We start from the raw sequence: 17,001 nt of genomic DNA on the forward strand, positions 1-17,001 counted from the left end.
GCAAAAGCAGGAGGTCGGTCGTAGTCTGGAGGTGGGAGACGACTGTCTGGGGCGAGCCCGCCTTCAACAACCGGTCGTCGAGATAGGGGAAGACTGGAACCCATGATCTGCGCAGATGAGCTGTGACCACCACCATCAGTTTCGTGAACACCCGAGGGGCACTGGTGAGGCTGAAGCGGAGCACGGTAAACTAAAAGTGCTCGTCGCCTACCGTGAACTGCAGGTAGCACCGGCGGGCCGGCAGGACGGGGATGTGGAAATATGCATCCTGCAAGTACAACGCTACCATCCAGTCTCCAGTCTCCAGGGTCTAGGGCAGCCAGGACCTGAGCTAAAGTCAGCATCTTGAACTTCTCCTTCCGGAGGAAGCCGTTGACGCTCTGGAGGTCCAAGATAGGGCGTAGGCCCCCTTTGCCCTTCTTGGGTACCAGAAAGTCATGGGAGTAGCAACCACGCCCTACTTTTGGCCCAGGAACGCGCTCGATGGCACCCTTGCACAAGAGGGCCATAACTTCCTCCTGCAGAAGTTGCAAGCGATACACCGACATGCGGTGGTACTGCAGTGGCATGGCTGGAGGGGTCACCTCGAAGGAGAGGGAGTAGCCCCTTTGGACGATTTGCTGCACCCACCTGTCCGAAGGGATGGTACACCAGTGGAGGAGGTGATGGCGGACCCTGCCCCCCACTGGCGTCGAATGGGCCTCAAAGCTCGGACTAGGAAGGCTTTGAGGCAGATGCTGCGGAAGTGGATGTGGACTGACCAGGCCTCTGTCCCCATGCACCGCCACAGCGGTTCCCACGTCCACGACTGCGCTGAGGTTGGTTCTGCGGCCTGTGCTGGACGAACGTGTGGGGGCACCCCTTCCTTGGCCATGAAAGGGGCGAAAAGCAGAAGTCTGCTGGTGCTGGCCCGACAGGCCCAAGGACTTGGCCGTAGCCCTGGAGTCCTTGAAACGCTCAAGCGCACTATCTGCTTTGTCGCGAAAAAGGCGACGGCCATCGTAAGGCATGTCCATGAGTGTGGACTGGACATCCCCTAAAAAATTGGCAGACCTCAGCCAGGCGTGGCGACAGATCACCACCGTCGTGGAAATCGCTCTGTCCAGCGAGTCCGTGGTATCTAATCCACATCTGATTGAATAACATGCTGCATCCCGTCCCTCAGCAAGTGCTTGGGCGAGCCGTGTCTGGGCCTCCCCTGGACACTGGGGCAGCAGGTCCGCAACTGTGTCCCACAAGGAGTGAGTGTAACGGCCCAAAAGGTAAGCGGTGTTGATAAACTGCAACCCCAAACTCAGTGAGGAGAACAGTTTCTTTCCAAACTGGTCAAACCTTTTGGATTCCCGATCTGGAGGAGCAGTCGGGAACGCAGTCTGGGACGTAGAGGCCTGGATCACCAGGCTCTCAGGGGTAGGGTGAATGGACAGTAAGCAGGGCCGCCCGGAGCTGGGCGGTGGCTTCGGCCACGTTCCGATCCACAGGTGGCACTGTGGAGGGCTTGGACCAAGTGCCCATCAGAACGTCCGTGAGGGCTTCATTGAATGGCAGCATAGGCTCCGTAGAGCTTACTGGCGGTTGAAGCAACTCGGTGAGGAGATTAGTCCTCATGCCCGCAGCAGGGAGCTCAAGAGCCAAGGCCTTGGTTGCCGTGCGCAACACCACACCATAGGTAGCACCCTCCTCCTCCTCAGGCGATGTATCCAGACCACTGGCCTCCCCCAGCTCATCTGCCCAGTCCTGACTTAACTGGCACTGTTGTGCCAGAGGGTCCTCAGACCCCTCCCAGTCCTCACCCTCATCCGTGTCCTGATAAACAGGCAGAAATGACAGATCCGGGTCACAGATGAATTGCTCACCCACCGACACAGGAGACGGCACCTCGCGGTGCTGCTCCGACGCCGGACCCGGACCGGGGCTGAAATTGGGGACAGCGTCGTCTGAAGACGGTGCCGGGAGCAACACCATCAGGGTCGGCATCAGCGGAGGGTTTGTGAGGTCAACTGGCGTTGACCGGGATCCAGACCTAGATCCCCTGGGGCCTGCGGAGCAAAGTTGACGATGGCACCGGGGCCGAAGAACCCGACGGCACCAGGGCCGAAGCCGCCGGCTTGCCAGAGCTACCAAGTCGGGTCTGCGGGGCCCGAAGGCGCGCCGACAGGCCTCGACGGAGGGAAGTGAATCCTCATGGCCACAAGAAAATCACGTTATCTCCTCTGGTGTCGCATGCAGCCTAGGGACCGGAGGTTATGGGCCGGATGCGCTGCCTGCAGCTCAAACGGAGCCGCGTGGGTGGTGTCACCCAAACCCTCAGCTGCGTTGCGCGACTGGCGAGGGGAGTCGGAAGAGCGATGTCGCCTCTTTGACTTCTTTTTAGAGTGCCTCGACTTACCTGAGTGCGAGGACTTGGAGCCTGACGAATGGTGTGGGCTCCGGCTCAGCTACCGGTCCCTCGACTTCCTCCTCGATCGGAACTGTGAGTGGCACGGAGCCGACTGCTGGATCTCGAGGAGCTTATGGGACTGCTCCCGCCTAGCTTTCGAGGTCAAGGCCCGGCAGTCGGGCACGACTTGTCATTGTGGTCGGCCCCGAGGCAGTAGAGACACCGGCGGTGGGGGTCAGTCAACGACATCAGGCGGTGACAGGCGTCGCACGGCTAGAATCCAGGCATCCATACCGGCACCAGGAGTTGATATCAACTCGAAAAGAATAGCCAAAATAGCCAAAAAGTTAGTCAAAAAATGACGAGGGTACTAGCCCTTCCCGGATCTGTGCTTGCTGGCGCGGACAAAAGAAGAACTGACGTTAGCGCATGAGGGCAGCGTCTAAGTACACCGATGACGTCATCCGGGTGATCATGACGCCGCCGACGGACACAGAACCACACACAACACCTACCGATGCGAAGGGGACTGCTGACGAAAAATGTTTCCAGATCCAGTCGGACGCCTGCTGATATTCTAACGTAAGGAATCTAACACTAACCTGCTTCTTTCAGATGTATGCATCTTTTAGATATATGTGGCTGACTTAGAGCTAAAACTAGTCTAGGCAAAACTTTTAATACCAGCCTCATTGTAACAAAGAAACAAAAAATGAAGTGAGAACGACTGACTCCGTCCCAAAAGATGTATTGGGTTCATCAGCCCCTAAGAGTTTTATTCATGTGATTAAACAGTGCTCATTTTTTTTGACTTATTGATAGTCTTTAATTTTGATCGCATGTCTGTGCATTCATTCTAGAATCAAAGATAGACCTATTGTTTAACGTCATCTTTCTTGAATGACACTATATAGCAAGTCAGAATGGTACCTTCTGATAACTACCAGTCAATATAGGCTGTGCCAGGCCCCATGGCTCTGCACACTCTGCGCTGATCTTTAGCACTTGAATGCTCCAAATCAAGGATGCTTTCCACAAGCATGGCATAGAGTTTCATTTGCAAGCTGATGACAGGCAGGTTACAATTCTTAGCTCCATGTTGCTGTACCTTGAAAAAAATATGTATCATCGAGGTACATATTCGTGCAGTTAAGAATAGTATGCATATACTTATCTAGCTAACCATCCCATTATAAAATTGTGGTAGTCTAGCCTTCAGATTTGATATGTTGTCAGCATAATATTTTGGAAATTATATCCTGAGTGTATATCTGAAATATACATTTTAGAGCACATTTACCCAAAAACAAATTGCAAAATTGCAATAGGTTTTAAAAATCCATATCAGGGGACATCACAAAAGACTCCAATAAACCCATCTGCCACCTCACCACTGAGGAGTTCCATACGGTTCAGCTGGCCCCCTTCCCCATTACCACAATGTGATCCAGACCACTGGCGTAATGAAAAGTGAGGGGGCCTCCCTGCACGGTACTTATGGGGGCCCCCTCTGGGCTCAATCAGGAGCTTTCAGGCCAGAGTGCAGTGCCGAGGGGGCCCCTTGGAGCTAGGGGCCCTCCCGCACCGCGTGGGCTGCGGGGGCCTGTGTTACGCCCCTGATCCAGACACTACCTGTCGACCCAAGCTTCCACCGCTTTCCATCAATGGATCTACTCTGATAATAGCAAACGCTCCTCCCTTGTACAATAACAATAACCGATTTGCCACTCACCAGCCTGGTCTGATCAAATCATTCAGAATCTAAAGCCAAATTATTAACCAATAGGATGTTATAATCCATTCTGACAGCTGCTCTCTACTGTAGTGCCATATGAGCAAATTCCGTTTCAAAATATGCATCCATCTTTATTTGCCCTACCACTGAAAGACATCTATGTAGAAGCTATAACATCTTGGGAACTGAAGCCTCATGCTACATCAAAACCATGCAGATACATAAAAATAAAACCTTTGCACATTATTGAGGACTGAAGACATTACAAATGTTGAAGTGAAATGTACTTGTGCCGGATTGAAAGTAAAATATTGCTACAGAATGCCAGAAAATTGGAAATTTAATTTGAATGTGGTAAATTATTCTATTGCCCTATCATAGTAGAACTTCCAGTATGATAACCAACGGCACAAGTATATACATTTGGAAAAAACAGAAGGGATCTGTGTCTTGCCCGCTATCTGCCATAATGAATACGCTTTTTGTGGACATAATAGCATATCCACAATTAATCCTTTTTCGGACTCTACAGGACCGTCTTAGGGTTTAGCGAATGGGTTATATTGTCACAAACGTGAAGGAGTAATCTGTCTACCTTATTACAAGTGCATTGTATCCTAATGCGCTTGTAATGAGGCATACAGGATATCATCACATTTGTGACAGAGTGCCCCTGGTATCAGGGCCGGACTGGGAACCAAAACCGGCCCTGGCAAAGTGCTAGGCCGGCCCCCCCACACCCCTGGGGGGGTTGGGGGTGCGACCGCCCTCTTTGCCAGGGCCGGTTTTCGGCCGATTTTGTTACAGGGCCGTTTTTGCAGCATAGCGGCCCTGTAACAAAAACGGCCCCCAGGGGCCCAAAACCGGCCCCCACCCTTGCGGCGCACCGGGCGATTGCCCGGTGCCCGCAACGGCCAGCCCGGGCCTGCCTGGTATACATTATCTAACCATGAAGTTTTAGATGTATCTAATGAATTTAGGATACACAGAGCTCTGCGGCCTCTTTATTCCCCAGTGTACAGTGAGGTACCTAACAATCAGCAAGATATCCTTCACCTTGCAAGACAATATCAGCTGTGAAACTTTAGTTGTCATTTAATCAGATGCAGTATCAACATGGATATTTTAATGGTCAATCAATAAGTTACTCAAACTGGGGGGCATATTATCAAGACTGGGCGATAAAATTATCGCCGCTTTATCGGCAGGAAACTGCTGCTAAAGTGGCGATAATATGCCCTTGTGAATTCCCATAGAAGCCCAGGTTGTTTAATTTATATATTGAGCCCTTTGTTTGTTTGCTTAGATCCGATTTGGTATTTAAACCTTTTAAGATAGCTGATTTTGAGTTAAAATTTGCGTTATACGCTGATGACCTACTTATGTTCACTCCAAAGCCGGGAGAAACCATCCCCAGATTAGTAAATCTTGCTGAGGAGTTTGGAAAGGTCTCGGGATATACCATCAATAGAGATAAAACCGAGGTCATAGAGTGGAATCAGGAAATAGGGACAGCGGCAGCAAAGACAAAAATGAGGTATCTAGGGGTATATTTGGCCAAATAAATCGAAGACATTTAAAAAATAAATCTAGATAGAGTCTCAAAGGGTGTTTGTGCCCTTCTTCAAAGATGGTACAAAAGGGGGTGGTGATGGACGGAGCATCCGAACCAATCAAACACTCACACCCAGTCAAAAGATCAGGGTTTAATCCATCACCGTTCTTTAGCCCACTCTGCCACCCCAGTTCAGACATGGCTGTATGCAAATCAGTCTGACCCTGTGCCTCATGGGAACAGTCCAGCCCGAACTGCCAAGCCATGCCTTCCCTGGACCGGAAACAAGCTGCCGAGGACCGGTTTCTGGCATTACAGCCGTCTTCAGCCCGGCTTGCTTGAATCCAGTGGCAAAGTGAGCAAGGGACTCACGTCTGAGCATACCCTGCCACACTTATGGCGGCCAAAAGCGGTACAAAAGGGGGTGGTGATGGACGGAGCATCCGAACCAATCAAACACTCACACCCAGTCAAAAGATCAGGGATGCTTGATTCCGGTCTGGGAAAGACATGGCTTGGTAGTTCGGACTGGGCTGTTCCCATGAGGCACAGGGTCAGAGCTGATTTGCATATAGCCAGTATCTAACCCAGGGTGGTGTGGAGTGCAAAAAAACGATGGATTTAGGCCCAGATCCTTGTACTGGGGTGAATGTATGACATTGTTCTACATTCTGTCCATCAACTGTGTTTTTTGCAATTTTCACCCCGAGTGGGCTGGGTATGCTCAGACGTGAGTCCCAGGCTCTCCACACCACTGGAGTCAAGCTATCCAGGCTGAATGAAGGCTGATAGCCAGAAAACGGTCCTTGGATGCTTGATTCCGGTCTGGGAAAGACATGGCTTGGTAGTTCGGACTGGACTGTTCCCATGAAGCACAGGGTCAGAGCTGATTTGCATATAGCCAGTGTCTAACCCAGGGTGTTGTGGAGTGCAAAAAAACGATGGATTTAGGCCCAGATCCTTGTACTGGGGTGAATGTATGACATTGTTCTACATTCTGTCCATCAACTGTGTTTTTTGCCTTCTTCAAAGATGGTCATCTCTCCCTTTAAACATCTTTGGGAGAGTAAATTTAATTAAAATGATCATCCTACCGAAAATAACGTTTCTATTTAATTCTAACCCCTTATCATTCCACCTACCATCCATCAAAAAACTACAGGGCAAACTGGGATCTTTTATTTGGAGCTCCAAATCACCTAGGATAGCTTGGAAAAAGTTTAGGAGGACCCTAAAAGCAGGAGGGCTGGCCCTTCCAGACCTACTTGTGTATTGCCACGCTTTTCACTTCAAAAATTTTAGACCACTTGTGGGCAAAATTGATGCATCGTCACTGGGGTTATTATTTAAAGCACTTTTACAAGACATACCACAGGGTGAAGCTCACTTTCTTTTTAAGTATGGGGACCCAAAGTTTTTTTTAAAAGTCAGACTCAAGATTTTAGGGGGTGCCTTAAGGAACTGGGTATTTATTAGGCAGAGACTGGATATTCCTTACTATGCAGCGCAGGCCCCCCTTTGGGAGTCCCCAGGAACTCCGACCTGTCTCGACGACCAGTTATCTTGGCCCTTGAGGATGGCAGGGTTAGAATGCTGGGGGATCTACAAGAGGACTCGCAGCTTCTAAGCTGGGAGGCCCTATCCAGTTTAACCAGAGGTACACTTACCAGATTTAAATATTACCAGCTGTCTGGATGGTGGTCAATGAGATCATGGAATCTTAATAATCCCAATCCAAAATTCGATCTAATCTTTAAGAGTGGCAGGTGGAAAAACCAAATCTCATATTGGTATACAGCTATGTTAGATGCTGATGATATCACTGTGCCAAAAATACAAAAACTTTGGAACATTGCATTAAACCCTGACAGCGAAATTATGAAAGATCAGTGGACTGACTCTTTTACCATCCTGCAGGCGACGGTTAAGCCCGCTACATTGAAGCGTAACCATCTTTGTACCATGTACAGAGCATATATAACTCCTAAAAAATTAGCCAAGTTTTCCAACTTAGAATACTATTGTCCAAGATGCAGATTCCCTACTGCAGACGATGTACATGTGTTTGCTGTTTGCCCTCAAATAAGAGACTATTGGGTCAAGATCCAGGATTTTTTGAAAGATGTTCTTCAGTCACAGCTGGAAATTACTACTAGAACCATTCTCTTTGGTCTGAGTCATGGCTATAGTGTCAATGCCCCTCACACAAGATTTATTTTTTATGTTATGTTACTTGCAAGGCACGAAATATGCAGAGCATGGAAGGATCCAATCCCTCCTACTTTTTCGAACTGCCTAAAACACATTATTTTAACTAGTAAATCTGATATGGCATGTGACCCCACAAGTTCTGTTAAAATCTGGGCGCCCCTTGTGGCATGGCAAGACAGGTGAAAACTGAAAAGGTCTTCTTATGATTTATCCTGGGCCCTGTTGGTCTTCCTTATCTCCCAAGTAACCCAGGGTGCCAGCAACAGCGTGAACGGGAGTGGATTGGGAAAGCAGTGGCAACCTGAGGGACCAGGCACGTTCCGTTACGATATTGGTCTCGAACATCAGGACTGGAACAGATTGACCAAATCGGAAGGATTAGCCTAGTTTCCCTTCAGGAATTTCCAGATTGGTATATGAGGAAAACCCCCCCCAAAAAAAAAAGAAGCCCAGGTTAACACCAGAACCTGGGTTTCTATGGGAATTCACAAGGGCATATTATCAAGCCCATTATCGCCACTTTAGCTGCAGTTTCCTGCCGATAAATGGGCGATAATTTTGTCGCCAAGTCTTGATAATAGCCCAGTCTGGGCTCTTTAGTAGTTCTTTTGGCTGTGTGTAGTGAAGTATGGGAACCAGTAAAGTTTTAGGAACTTCCATTATCGTGAAATGCTGCTTGCCACTAATGACGCGGATTCTCTTTAATTGTATGCACAGCCATGTACTGTCATTTTTTTTAATACCATTTAGCATTTTATCTTAATAAGGATGCGTTTACCAGTGGGTGCATTTTATTCAAGTTAATGCAACGGGATGTAAATTTACGTATGTTATAACTATTATGAAAATTGTTACGTGTTTTTTTAAACATTGTATAGACTAATAATGGGGGGGGAAACTGTGGTGCCAGAACCAGTCACACGTGCACGGTGGTTTAATAATATAGCAGACATTTATGTACGTAGTTTAGAAGTGATATGACCCAAACTTCTCCTTGCAAATGTTGAATATTTTGCATTCGCTAATCGATTGTGTGGGGTCAAAAGAACAATTTGTTAATGAGTGTTAAAAGTACATTTTAGTGAAGCCATTAAATAGATCATTCGTAGACCATTTTTCATTCTCTCTGTTACAATTATAAATCCGCTGGATTTTGTGTGCCGTCAAACTTAAACTTTCCTTCCTTAGTAACATTCTTGAAAACTCTGCTGCAGCCAGAATGGTGAATAGAGACCTTTGAGCGTCCTCCACATGCTGTGTTTCCTTTTCAAATAAGAAGGTCAATCGGTAATTGCGTTTGAATAACCTTTCAATTTTATTCAGCTAGAGAAACTCCATTTTTCAGCAGCAGGCCATAAAACACGCACTGTAACTTGCCTTTAGTTTTATTTTCTGTATGTCCACAGATTGACGTTATTACAGGCCTTTTGCGAAATATTATGAACACTACATAAAAATTGGAAAAAGGATTTCCACAGCAAGCACCAACAGGTTTACAGCTATCCAATTCAATGAGGCAAAAGCAGCTGCAACTGTTTGGGTGGCCAACAATGGTTCCAACATGCGCTGTGCGGCAATTTGGAAGAAAAAGCAAGCTAACATCTGTAATGCACATTTATACGCCATTATTATGTAAAAAGGAGATAGCTGCAAGAGATGTTCCTGCAATCACCTTCAATCCATTGCCACTGGTGATTTTACCTTCATCTTCTTAGCATGCTACATTTAGCATGTTATATGATCTATCTATCTATCAAAAAGCATCTGTTATGCTAGAATCTGTCTTTATTTCAGGCAAGAAAGCAGTATAATTGTTACAGGAAGATTCCCTACAAGGGAAATACCGTTGCAATGTAATTACTCCAGTGGATAACCACTGTTGAAAATTACAATATGGAGGAAATTGCATTATCACTGATTTCCAAAGAATTATTAATTGCCACTCTGTCTAAATGACACCCCTTACTTGTCTATGATTGGCACATGGTGCAGCAGTATTGAGGATAACATGATATGTTAGACGTTGTTAGATTTCCTGCATTGCCCACCTGATTATGAAGCTCCTATACAGTTCTCTAATTTGCAAATCTCTTGTAGGTTCGCTGCTAAATGTTTAGTGTGCCTATGAATCCATATGAAATACTGATTACTAGATTTTCTCTGTTGATCGAGAGGCATCCACATAACACAAAACAAAGAAATGCAACGTGTAGACTCTTCTTCAAACCTGTTTTTTAAAGAGCAATTTAATGACAATTGATCCAATATCCATTTTTGCAATTCTGCCATATCACTGTAGTATAGATAAATATTCTCTGTGCGTTTCAGGTCATGTTACTCCCCCAGTCGGAAGACTAACAGCTGCTTCCAAATGCTACATCTGCAATTTAAAAAAAGCATACCAACATAAAATAGACCAGCTATTTAAAGTAAATAGATTGTGAATATTAAGGTTATCCTGTGTTCACCTACCATGTGTTTCGCAATGCCCAAAGTCCATGCTGCTTTGAATGGCATTACCATCTACTTCCCACAACACCACAAGTTAAACAGTTTCGTGATTATCACCTTATTTACTTCTTGTTCCTTTCTTTTTTCTATAGCAGCACTTAACTATTTGCAAGTCATAAATGAAGTCACATCGTTTGATCAGCTCAAGGAGAGTAGCCATGCCTCAACAATTATCCCAACAATTACATTTTTCGATAACAAGTTCCTTTGGTCATCACCTCTATTAAATGTCTCAATCCTTTTTACAACATGCAATATCAGCAGCTACAAGGCATGGTTCATGTTCATTGCTTGACAAGTGCTTACCCACAACCAACAGAGAGTGTCTGGTGATCAGTGATTGGATTGAGTGCCTACGGTAGAGATTGGAAGTAGTGGAAAATCCTCTACTTCCTGGAGCAATGATGAGAATCTACTGGCTGAATTTCCGTCACTACACCATTGTATGTCGAAATAATGACTACCGAAACATTGTGCCAAAATAGCATGGCCACATTATTGGGGACCAAGATTTCAAGGAGGAAAGGTAAATATTGATTTCCTATTATGTAACTTGTATTATGTATATATCTTCAAGATAGACATACGTAGAATTAAGTAAAGTAACCCTCTACTTGCCTATATATGCTTATTTTGTTGTTATTTTGGTCCTTGATATTTTGTGCTTGATATTTGAATAGTCAGGGCTTGATATTAAGGTTGAATACCCTACACCATCATGAAGACCATCATCAAGGTGTAGTAAATTTCAACAATAGATTCTCTTCTATAGTTAGTATTTCCTGCACTTCTGCTTCATAAATATTTGTGAGGCGCCTCATGATCCAAATGTTGTTACACATTTTGTTGAGAAAAAATGAAAGCCCTGCTTTCAGAGGTTTTTTTTGTCAAGTAATAATGATAGGTTGGTGTGTTTCCTACCTTACATACACCATGGCAGCCTACAATCTCTGTAGAAAAATATTATCCCTAATTTCCTTATTACAGTCAAGTCGTTACATCTCTAGTCACCTGTAATATTTGTATGTATTTGTATATAGTATTTGTAGAGCGCATAAATCACCCATAGGTCTCATATCGCTAGCAGATACTCAGGGGAGGTGACAGGTAGCCAGGTGGAGCTATAAAAGCCAGGTTTTTAAATTTCCTCGGAATTTCTGGTAATTGGGTTCTGTCCTGATGAGTAGAGGCAGAGTATTCCAGGTTTCTGGGGCTATTTTAGAGAAGGATCTATCGCTGTTTCTAACTGTGCGGACTTTGGGAACAGTTAGGAGAAGCTTGCTGGTGGATTGAAGGGTTCTGGCCGGGCGATAGTCCATCAGTTTTTTTCCTAGTTATTTTGGCCCCTGACCGTTAATGGTCTTATGGACTAGACAACACAATTTGAAATTGATTCATTTTTTTATGGGAAGCCAGTGTGATGTCCTAAGACTGGGCACAGAGGCGGTGCGGGGGGAGGTTTAGTACCATCCTGGCCGCAGTGCTTTGCAGGACCTGGAGTTTTGACAAAAGGCTCTCGTTTATGGAGGCGAGCAACGCATTGCCATAATCCAGACGGCTTATGATTAAACCCTGTAGTAGGCTCATGCGGGATGGAAGGGGGATCCATTTAAAGATGTTCTTAAGGCTGCGCCTCAGTCCGAAACTGGTGTGTACTACCTTGTTAATATGGTCAGTCATGGAAAGTTTGTTATCTAATGTAACCCCCAAGTTCCGAGCTGTGGACTTAGGTGAAGGGCAGGGACCCAAGGCGGGCGGCCACCATTCATCTGTTCAATGTGTGTGTGCATTTCCAAAGAGCAGTATCTCTGTTTTGCCGGCATTGAGCATCAAATAGTTGTTGGTCATCCAGTCCTTTCTAGACAGCATGCATTGTTGGAATCTTAGTTTGTTGTCACTGGGGTCTGGGCCTAGGGTGATTAGCAGCTGTGTGTCATCTGCGTAAGACATGGTTTCAAAACTGTGTGCTCTGATTACCTTTGCCAGTGGGGATACATATAAATTAAAAAGTGTAGGGCTACAGCCGTTCAACTGTAATAAATTATTATGTATGGGTTGTGTAGTCATAATGGCTCGAGCCAGAGTCAGCAGCAAAGAAGAAAGACAGGTGACAGAGCATAATTGCAGCTGCATTTAAATAAATGGATTTTCATAATTCTGACCCATTTTTCTAGAGTCAATAGTGGTCAGTAGAAATGAGATATTTATGGCACATGTTCATTGTTTGCATATCATTACAGGTAAAATCGAATATGTCTGCCTATTTTACACACTCAGACCCACATCATTTTTTAATATCTGATGTGTGTTAAATTGCTTCTAATACGTTTTTGCAGCAAATTACTACTGTATTTGCTGTGTTTAATTTCGTACTACAGCATTAAGATGTTTGTGGTAAGGGGGATTGTGTGACCAAAATTCCCTTTGTCTTATGTAACAAGGATATTGCAAGTCATCTCAGAGTTTCATGACGACATGAGGAACTCTGCCTGTATCCACCTTCTTCAATGTGGTCACAAAACTCATTGGTGACTTGTAATGTCATCAATGTATGGTAGGTGGTATTTCCCCCATATATAATCAAGAATTTGAACTGAAACACTTGAATCCAATACTTCCTAAGAATCAGCATGTCCATCAATAGCGCCTTGTGTTCATAACCATTGTAAGACATCAAGCTACACTGGTTATGGTTGACCATCTCCTCATGCCATCTTTGAGTCCCTCATTGACTGAGGAGGATCACTTGGTGTATTTTGTGGCCATGCAAATATTTATAGACTATTACACCCCCAGTTACTCAAGAATTAAAATTAGCCTCCTTGAGGCATCAGATTGCCAGCTCATAGTTTTGGCCACCTGCTTTCCAGTTGTGTAAAAAATTGTTTCTGAAGAGCCCACCCCTGCTGTTCACATGGGGATCTTGACGAGACTGGTGAGAGACTGCATGTTGTGCACATGACTATGAGTGTGCAAATAGAGATAACGTGCTAGGCTTGATGCTTTCTCGCTGCTTTGAAATTAGATGCCATCTGAATTTCAGGGTTTATAGTGGTTTTGTAGGTTGCAGCAGTTCATGCCCTTTCTTCTCATTGATTTCTCTGGATGGACAGAACAGGCCCACATGGTGTGTTGCAGGACCCTGGGGTCATTCCATGCCTTTAATAGTTCATTTAAAATTTGTTCGTATAGTAATGTAACAGAATAATGTATGACTCCGCTTGTAGTGCAATTCTACTTCTCCAACAGAATATAGGAAGGTTAAACACGTTCCATAAGGTATTAAACAATTGACTAACTCCTCCTATAACCACTTTTCATATCTGAGGGTGGAAAATAAGCCCCAGTGCCCACCAACATCAACTACTGGCACAAAGTAAGCATTGTGGCTTACAATGACTATCACAGATAATGGATGTGAGACAAACAACGTATTTCCATTCAAATGGTAATATACCTTTGAAGAAAAACAATGAAGTATAAGTGCATCAAATTCCACAAACTATGCAACCTTTAAATTCAATATAATCCCATGCAGCCGCCACATATTTTTTTCAGCACTGGAGACAGACCAACCACACAAAAATATAAAAATAATGCCTGAAAAATTGTATGAAAAGTCAAACGTTCATGGAAAATGTTCCATCCAGTTGTCCAGAATCATGTTAGCCACTGGAAAAAGGGACGCATAGAAATGCTCAATTTTTAGCCACAGAAAAATGCTCAGTTTCCACTGAGTTTTGCACAGCGCATTATTTCTGCTGCTTATGCAACATGGCATCGCCAGTGATGATACAGAAATACACAAATCACGTGTTAGCAAAAGAACAAGCAGCAAAATACTCTTCTCCATTTCTTTATTGAAGTGTGTGTCGAATGGGTATTCCCCCATCAAGTGGTATGAGTGAGTAAGGTACATTGGGCTGCATTTCCTTCCCCAGACACTTGCCGCAAAGAGTTGAGGTGCCATGCTACCACAGAAGATCTTATCAAATCGTGATAACTTCTTGGTCTGTGGCTTCATGGTATCCAAGGGATGTCCTCGTTAATTCTCATTTGATATGTTAGTTAATGCATGTTAATTAATGTGATCTATAATTTCAAACAGAATGTGTGTCCATGGTTCCTTCATGATAATATATTTCATGCTTTGCATCGCTTCTGTAAAGTTAATGGAAAGTTTTGTAGAAAGCTGCCAAACCCACAGATGCTGTCTCACTAAATTGTCAACATTCCATAATCAAATAACTGAAGTAATTACAGTATAAACTCATCAAATTTTAAGGAGGGGACAGAGTTAGAGGGTACTACAATTTTAACAACTTACTTAAATTCTTCAACCAACTAATGGGCTCATTTAGAGCTTTGTGGTGGGCCCGCCAACTGCCAAGTCATCAGAAGCTCTCCTGGCAGAGGTTCACCTACCATTTCTAGAAATTCCTCCAGGAGGGCTGGGATCACTGATCCTTCAGCAGAACCACTTCATTAAAGCCACTGAACTTTGCTGAACGGACACCATGATTGATGAACTTTTGTGGCAACGTTTTTTGTTTTCTGCAAATAAATCGCAAAGCAGTTTTTCACCCAGAAAACAAAGTTGCAATGTCCCTGATACAGAAGGAGCTTGCTCCCCATGCTTGGGGATAATTATGTGCTTTTCCTACCACATATATGTGGAGTAACAATCCCAGGCATATATCAAAACAACGACCAATAGATTAAACAAAACAAACTAGTGCAGTTTATAGAAAATATACATTTTTAATTTGATTAAAAAGGATTTAATAAAAAACAGTGCATTGATCAGAAATGATAAAAGATTGTATAATAATACATATATATTCACAAAACAATTTAATTACAAAGGAGGTCAGGTGGCATCCGGTCGACGCGTTTCGACATAAAATATGCCTTCATCGGGACTTAAACCATCCAATTTCTGTAAAAAAGATTATAACAATAATTTACTATTGTTATAATCTTTTTTACAGAAATTGGATGGTTTAAGTCCCGATGAAGGCATATTTTATGTCGAAACGCGTCGACCGGATGCCACCTGACCTCCTGTATTATTATACAATCTTTTATCATTTCTGATCAATGCACTGTTTTTTATTAAATCCTTTTTAATCAAATTAAAAATGTATATTTTCTATAAACTGCACTAGTTTGTTTTGTTTAATCTATTGGTCGTTGTTTTGATATATGCCTGGGATTGTTACTCCACATATATTGTTTACCCTGTCCCAGGATAATTATCCGTATCAGGGGGTCCTTGTTGCTAACACAACTTTTCCTACCACATGCCACATCGTAAGCCATGACAGTCGTGGAGAGGGAAAAGGAGTGACAGTAACCCACCGAAGGTAGGGCCTGGACAGCTCCACTGTAACCAGGCAGCCCAGCTGCTGCCAGGTTGAATGCCAAGAGCTTACATGGGTGGAGCCCCCTCAGAATCCATATAAAAAGGGTAATGATGCAGCACTTCCTCTGACTCTATATAGCAAGTTTTGTAGGGCCGGAGCATCGCCGAGTTATGGCATTGCTTCGCCTTTGCCAAACTCGAAATGAAGACCTAAGTTCCTTGATATATATATACATATAATGTGATGATTATCATGCAGCAAAAGACGTTTCAGGTACTAAGAGCTATTTTGAGAGATCAGTGGTAATTGAGAATCCTCCAATTTCTTAATGAAAAGATAAATAAGGAGTAAATTCAACTGCCTTAATTTCCACCATCATAGGGATATTATTGTTGATGAAATAATACCTTGGGGATTCCACTACAGAATCAATGTTCACTGCAGAAATTGAAGACTTTTCAGTTACCACCAAACTCATGGTCACTAAGTGGTGTCTTATCTCCTAATGGCCTCAAATTCAGTGAGCATTTGATTCTCATGTGTCAGTGCTCAATAAGTCCTTATGCCTACTTATATTCTTGAAGTGATGCACACTGCAATTGAACTATTTCTACTCTGATCTCAAAAAACAGAGAACAGCTTTCAAAATATTAACAAAAACTCTATATGAAGAAGGGAAATAAAGCACAACCTCAAGACCATTCTCCGTAGCACTGGTTAAGGACATTTTAACATTCAATATTAATTATCTGACATAACACATGGAAAACAGTGACAACAGTATGAAAACCCCTACATAATATTCTGATTAGTACTGTGGTAACATCACTAGTCAAAGTAATTGAAAAAAAATGACACCGTTGCTCAACTGTAATAACTTACAACTGTTTAGTTGTTACCTCACACACCCTGTTTCCTAAGCCGTCAGCCAGCATGTAAAGCAAGGGAGGGAATCAGAATTAAATCAGAATTAAAATTGCGGTTCAAACAAAGGGACACCTAAATATTCAACTGTTTCAGAATAATTTTTCCTCACAATTCACAGTCATTAGGAGGTTTGACATTTATAGGCGTGTGTTTATTTATTGCGCTTCTAGAGTTCATGCAAAAAAAGTGTGAACATAAACACATAAAACCGCATATTCTGAACTACAGTTATTTTTCAAAGTGCTATTTCAGTCAGCTTCATAATATTTTGCAGCCAATTGAAAGATTCATTTTGGCGCGGTTATTTTGGCAGCAC

The 17,001-nt window shown here is 43.9% G+C and overlaps 1 protein-coding gene across 2 annotated transcripts in view; it reads right to left on the bottom strand.

The window, feature by feature from the left end:
- The window catches only part of PLOD2 (procollagen-lysine,2-oxoglutarate 5-dioxygenase 2), a 477,372-nt gene that overhangs the window by 122,875 nt on the left and 337,496 nt on the right, over positions 1 to 17,001 (bottom strand). The window lies entirely within an intron of this gene.

Source organism: Lissotriton helveticus, chromosome 11 (assembly GCF_964261635.1).
Source record: "Lissotriton helveticus chromosome 11, aLisHel1.1, whole genome shotgun sequence".
NCBI classification, from domain to species: Eukaryota; Metazoa; Chordata; class Amphibia; order Caudata; family Salamandridae; genus Lissotriton; species Lissotriton helveticus.